Source organism: Cherax quadricarinatus, chromosome 18, assembly GCF_038502225.1.
Source record: "Cherax quadricarinatus isolate ZL_2023a chromosome 18, ASM3850222v1, whole genome shotgun sequence".
Taxonomy (NCBI): Eukaryota; Metazoa; Arthropoda; class Malacostraca; order Decapoda; family Parastacidae; genus Cherax; species Cherax quadricarinatus.
Window position 1 is genome coordinate 15,619,177 of NC_091309.1, and position 7,851 is coordinate 15,627,027.

Consider the following 7,851-nt stretch of genomic DNA (forward strand, 5'->3'; position numbering starts at 1 on the left):
CCCAAGGAGGTGGTAACTCTGTGTCATCTCCCCTGAGCGCTAAGGAATGGTACACTCTTCTTACAGTGTGTCCTAAAGGATCATATTATAAGTTAATGCAAAATAAAGGGTTTATTTGTTGTAGAGCTTATTCAGAAATATCATGTTGAACTAGAGCTTAACATGGATGAAGACACTAAAAATAATGAGCCCTGACCGCAAGCAAGCACTCGAATATAATAGAGCTAATTATAAGCAAACTCTGTGCAGGAAACAATACACACAAATCATGGGCAGATGTGGCACAAGACGGCTGAAGCAAGAATTCAATGCTTGATCAACAGTGACAGGAATGTTGTTAGTGGATGGAGGAAAGAACATGTAGCAAACATTGTAAAGAAAGACTAATATGGATCAAACAGAATTTAAAACTTCTGGTGGTGTGAGATAAAAATCTAAGATACTGATATTGATACTTCAAACCTGCATTTGTTTTCTAAACAAGTCTCTTTTTAACTTTATTTTAGTTGGCAGTGAAACTGAAGAATTTAGATAATGCTGTGAAGGTGATATATAATTTTTTGTGATTTTATTTATATACATTTATGTTTATATATATATATATATATATATATATATATATATATATATATATATATATATATATATATATATATATATATATATATATATATATATATATATATATATATATAAATTGTTCAGAGAACTGACTAGTTGACAAATTAGACACATGTGCAACACTTGGGAATCTTTGTGTTAATGTTTCACCACACAGTAGCTTCATCAGTCCAATACGAACAATGGTGAAAAAAGAACGGGGATGGGGGTAATCAGTACCTCAGCCTGGATTCGATGCAATCAGTCCATCAGTTTCAATAATATAGATGAACTGATTATATCTACTCCAGGCTGAAGGACTGATTACCTCAATCTCTTCCTCATCTTCCACTGTTCTCTGTACTGGACTGATGAAGTCACTGCTTGGTGAAACACTTCCAGAATAAGGATTCCTAAGTGTCACTCAAGTATCTCATAAACTTGTCGCTTTTCTAAACTATTTATTCAAATATTACTGAAGGAATATTTTGTTAATGGTGACTTTTAAGTTTGCTTATGTGACTTTATCAAAGTAATTTTGAGTTTCTGACATTTCACTACAGAGATAACCGAAGAATAAATGTAAATCCAGATTTCAGACGCAAGATAATCATTATATTTTTCCTCAAGTAAGCTGACGTCTCTATGGAATGATTCATCGTAGATTTGTTTCAGTTTCTTACAAGGAAATGTACAGTAAAGATGTAATCCCAGAGTTGAATTGATATCAAGAGCAGTTGTTGACAACATTGAATATACTGTAAGGGAATCAGTATTCTTTGCAACACCATCACTGAGAATGATGCGCCAACACTCCAAATACAGATGCAATGATTTTTCCTACCTTATTACTAAAGTTACTTCTAAGTTATAATTGGTTAATTTACAGAAATATAAACACTTACCTACAGTAGTGAAGCTGGTGTTGAGGATATTAGCAGAAATCACTACTATCAACATTACTACTACTACCAATATTACTAGTGCCACTACCAGCACTACTACAACTATCACCACTCCCACCACCACTACTACTACCACTCTTCTTCAATGGGGGCTCTTTGGCACGGTGAAGAGGCTCTTGGTCTGAGGAATTAGACCTTTAAGTCTGCTTCCTCAGTTTATTTGGCATTTTGTTTATAGAAAGTATATTATAATACAACAGAAATACACAGCCCAGAACCTAACCTGCTGTATAAGTGGAGCCCTTCAGTAGCTCAGGACCTAATGGTTTACTTACCTTATTGGTGGCCCGGTGGCCTGGTGGCTAAAGCTCCCGCTTCACACACGGAGGGCCCGGGTTCGATTCCCGGCGGGTGGAAACATTTGACACGTTTCCTTACACCTGTTGTCCTGTTCACCTAGCAGCAAATAGGTACCTGGGTGTTAGTCGACTGGTGTGGGTCGCATCCTGGGGGACAAGATTAAGGACCCCAATGGAAATAAGTTAGACAGTCCTCGATGACGCACTGACTTTCTTGGGTTATCCTGGGTGGCTAACCCTCCGGGGTTAAAAATCCGAACGAAATCTTATCTTATCTTATCTTATCTTATTGCCAAAGTTAAGTTATTATTGGTTCATTTACGGAAATATAAACACATACAGCAGTGAAGAAGGTGGTGAGTAGAGTAGCAGAAACTACCAATATCAACATTACTACCACTACTACTACCACCATCACCACTACTACAACTACTACCACCACAACAACTACTACCACTATTACTACTGCCATCACCACCACAACCACCACTACTGCTACCACCACCACTCTTCAAGTGGAGGCTCTTTGGCACAGTGATGAGGCTCTTGATCTGAGGTATTAGACATTTTAGTCTGCTTCCTCAGTTTATTTGGCATTTTGTTTATAGAAAGTATATTATAATGCAATAGAAATACAGGAGGGTCTCACTTTCTGGTATTTTCCAATACAGTGGTTTTCAATTATGGACATACTTCATTTATTCACACTTCTTACAATAAAAAATATTCTTACAATAAAAAATATTCTGTGTATTGTTGGTCAATTACTCACTTAATATATGACACTATAGACTCTCACTACTAAACACTACATAGACTCTCACTACTAAGCACTACACACACACTCACTACTAAACACTACACACACTCTCATTACTAAACACTACACACACTCACTGCTAAACACTACACACACTCTCGCTACTAAACACTACACACACTCTCACTACTAAACACTACATAGACTCTCATTACTAAACACTACATAGACTCTCATTACTAAACACTATGTTAAATTGAAATATAACTATATTAAAAAAGACAATAATCTATACTGAAGTACTTTAGTAGAGGCAACTGAAGACTTGGTGAAACTTCCTACAGGTGAAGAGTAATATTCTAATATAACTATATTAAAGAAGATAATAAGCTATACTGAAGTACTTTAGTAGAGGCAACTGAAGACTTGGTAAAACTTCGTGAGGTTGTAGAAGCCAACTTCGAGGGACAGTACCGCATCTTCACATCTTCAAAATGGATGGTAAAAAGGTTACCTTTGTCTCCTTTGAGGAGCTGACAGACTTAGTGATGACGAGCCCAGAGTGTACATTCCTTGGCAGCGGAGTCAGCGGATCAGTCTATCTCTTCACTGTACTCGGTGAAAAACTGTGCGTCAAAAAATCCCATGAGAAAAACAACATGAGGATATTTGGCCATGAAATGAATTTGCTTCATGAAGTTGATGGTGCTGGAGGTGCCCCTCTGGTGAGATACATGGCCTATGATTACCCAGCCATGGTTATGGAGTATCGTGGACACACAGATTTCAACGAATTTTTCTACACCTGTAAGTCTTCCTCAAAGCGCATCCTGGCTTTGATTAAGTTAGCTGAGAGCCTCCAGGAGGTTCATGATAAAGGATTCGTACACATGGACCTTAAAGCTGACAATGTATTGGTTCAACATGTGGAGGAGGACTCTAACTTCCATGTCAACATAATAGACTTCGGCCTGGCCCGGAAGGCAGGTGAGGATCATCGGGGCTTCAATTCTCAAAGTGAACACTATGCTCCAGAGACACGCATTAAAGGCAAGGTATCTCCAACCATGGATGTGTATTCCTTTGGAGATCTCATTAGTTTTGTTTCTGATTACTTAAAAAATAAGAAACAGTCTAAGAAGCTGAACGTCCTGGCACGAGAAATGATGGATCCTGAAGCAGGGAAGCGACCAAACTTGACCATTGTTCAGGAACGCTTGCACGAAATCATGAACATCACAACGAAATGTAAACGACTCAAAAAGAGAGTTGTCGAAGCAGTGGCAGCAGCGACCGTCATGGTGCAAAAAATATTTGTTCATCGCCAATGCTGAGGCGACATCAACCAATGATGTGAGAGATGGTCAGGAGTACTTTTATAACCACAACTGTTAAAAAAAAAAAAAAAAAAAAAAAAAAAAAAAAAAAAAAAAAAAAAAAAAAAAGAGGTGATAGTATGTGTAATGTGTAAAGGTCATAGTTTGTCTAGTGTGTAGTGGTGTTGGTTTGTCTAGTGTGTAGTGGTGTTGGTTTGTCTAGTGTGTAGTGGTGTTGGTTTGTCTAGTGTGTAGTGGTGTTGGTTTGTCTAGTGTGTAGTGGTGTCAGCTTGTTTACCGAGTAGTGGTGTTGGTTTGTCTAAACTATTTATTCAAATATTACTGAAGGAATATTTTGTTAATGGTGACTTTTAAGTTTGCTTATGTGACTTTATGTGACTTTACAGTTAGGCCTGAGTGGTTGAGGGGAGAGGACGTGTGTGTTGAGTGAAGTCCTAGGCCTTCTATATCAGAACTGCTTATCTCACCCGACTGATAACTCGTCATGCAACAAATATCGTTGGAGCGCAGCTGAATTGCTGCTGGAACTCTTATGTGTGAACTGTGACTAGTGACATACCTAGTGAAACACAAACATGTTGATTTGAAGTGGCTGTAGGAGGCTACACCTTCACTCCACCTCGCCTCTCTCCCCTCCTTCCTCGATTTGGAACTCAGGCATTCGCCTCTATTTACTTATGGTCCAGAGGCGGTTTTTGCCAGACCACATAAATGCCTGAGTGCCCGTGTCAGTCCTCCGTGCCGCACTCCATTCATCTTACGAATATGTCTCCTGTGTGCCTACCTGCCTGCTACAAGCAAATATGCAAGTGGTTGACACGGGCTTAGCAAGCACATTCAAGCAGGCTTGAAAGCAGCATTCCAAGGCCCAGCATGTCTACGTATACGTTCTACAGTGCTGCTGGCATACCAGTGTTTCCTGCAGTGGCTTAGTTAAGAACAATTTAACGAGCATTGCAGTACTAACTTTTTAAGTGGGACATGCCAGAGGTTCACCTATAAACATAGTAAGTTTGTGCTAGTAGTGTTAACTCAGTAAACTGATGTTCTAGTGCAGTTTTCCTCTTCAAAACACCGTTTTCTCTTACTCAGAGACCAAAAAATGGGACATGGAGTGGAGTAACTCAATATTTATCGAAATATTTCCGATAATCTTTCGTCATATTATGGCCTATTTTATTCAGTCTAGAGTATATAACATGTTTGTATGTTATTTATAGTGTTTATTATATCATATTAGATAAATTCTGATAGACAAATAAGCCGTAGAGTTGATATATAAGCGTAATAATGGGCGATTCCTGCTGGTACCTCGGGAGCAGGAACACTGCCGAGTGTTCCCGTCTAGTTCCCGGTTGTCGCTAAGTCTATGTATAAGCTCCGCCTACTGTTTTATGATGCCAAATAGTCAGTTATTATATTAGAAAGAATAATGCAAGAAAAGGCGATAAAAAACAAGAAAACAACTCCAAAAAATATATGGGCCGTGAGCAGACTCGGTACCAACATCGCTGTCACCATACCTGATATAAATGACTATAATTTCTTGTAGAAACGTCGTAGAACATTCATTCTGGTACCATTGTGTTGCCAAAGAGTTGAGCTATTTTTCAGTATGTATAACTCAATTTCCATATTTTTCCGAATTTTGGGTGAGCGCGCGCGGAAAATTGCCCTACAGCGTCCTTAACACAGACTCTGATAAGTTTCATACTATACCAATAAAGGGGTAACCCCAAACAGTTGTCAACTAGTAAGTGCATCTCATGACTTCATTCAAAAAGAACTAAGCAGGTTAAACCCAACTAAGAGCACTGGCCCTGATAACATCCCGTCTAAGTTCCTAAAAGATGGAGCTTCTGAATTGTCAATCCCTATTGCTCACATAATAAATTTGTCCATCACCAGTAATACCATACCGGAGGGGTTCAAGGAAGCCAGAGTTACTCCTATCTTCAAGAAAAATAGTAGGTCTGATGTCAGCAACTATAGGCCTGTTAGTATAATCAGTATAATATCCAAAATTCTAGAGAAGGCGGTGTACCGTCAAGTAATTAAGTACCTTAATGACAACAACATTCTCCATAGCTATCAATTAGGCTTTAGAAGATCTTTCTCAACCGACACCTCCATGATTAATCTGATGGATTACATGAGAACTGAAATGTCAATGGGGAACCTCATAGGTATGGTAACCTTAAGAAACTTCAAGCTATCGGTACAGGTTCTGTAGACTGGTTTAAGTCCTACCTTAGCAACAGGAGACAAATTGTCAAAATCAACAAAACGGAATCAGGACCCTTGCCGAGAGCATGTGGAGTTCCCAAAGGTAGTATTCTGGGTCCCTTATTATTCCTATGCTATGTTAACGACATGCCTGTCAGTGTCAAGTGCAAGCTCCTACTGTATGCAGATGACAGTGCTCTGTTAGTGTCAGGTAAAGACCCACAAGATATAGCTAATGTATTAACACTGTAACTGGAGTCCTGCAGCTAATGGTTAGTAGGCAACAAACTATCATTACACCTCATGAAAACTGAAGTCATTCTCTTTGGCACGAAACATAAACTGAGAAGGGTAAATAATTTTAATGTCCAATGTAATGGGGAGCCCATCACTTCAGTTTCCTCAGTAAAATGTCTGGGAATCTCCTTTGACCCATGCATGTCAGGAGAATTGATAGGGAACAGTGAAGTAAAGAAAGCGAATGCCAGACTGAAATTCCTCTACAAACACAGTGTCTATCTACTGAAGCTCGCAGGACCCTATGTCTAGCCCTTATACAATGTCATATGGATTACGCTTGCTCTTCATGGTACTCTGTCTTGACAAAATAACTGAAAGATAGACTGCAAATCACCCAGAACAAGATGGTAAGATTCATCCTGGACCTGGGTCCAAGAGAACATGTAGGCCAGGATGAATTACAGCAGTTGGATATGCTGAATGTTGAAGACAGAGTAAAACAACTGAAGCTAAATCATGTTTATAAAATTGCTCACAAACAGTGTCCAGAATATTTTGCTGCAAATTTTCTCAAGGTTGGGAATCAAAGCAATCATAGTACTAGGGGGAGAGAACACAACTTTGTAGTACCTACAGTCAGTGACCAGGCTTCAAACACCTTTTATTGTGCAGCAATAAAGGAATGGAACAGACTGCCTGCACATGTCAAAGCCAGTCATAGCATGAACCAGTTCAAGAAGAGTGCCAAAAGGTGTCTGATGAATGTAGCTACAGAAAGGAAGGGGAATGATTTTCTATTTTTTAGCTAACATACGTGTAAATTTTACCTTATTCCTAGTAGATAGTCTTAATAGTATGATAATAAGATATTATTTCCTTTAATAATAATAATAAGATATTATTACCTTTATATTATAATATAATAAGATATTATTACCTTTATATTATAATAATAAGATATTATAACCTTTATATTATAATAATAAGGTAAAATGACCCCAATGGAAATAAGTCACTGTCTGACTTTTTTGGGTTATCCCAGGTTCTCTACACATATGCTGCTATGTATGATAATTCTATGTAACTGTATTTGTGTATACCTGAATAAACTTACTTACTTATTTAAGTCAGTTCACTTTATTCTCATTGCACCTTCTTTTACTGTAACTGATTTTTACACAGTTGAGTTACTTAGCTGACTTAATTTTAATGTTATAATCATAATTGATGACTATCTTACAGCTAAGCTTTAATAATAATAATAATAATAATAATAATAATAATAATAATAATAATAATAATAATAATAATAATAATAATAATAAAATAATCTTTATTACTATGAGCACATGTACAAGGTATACAGGCCTAGCTGACATCAGTAACATACTAATGTATAAAAAGCCCCTTGTTATGCTGAGGAT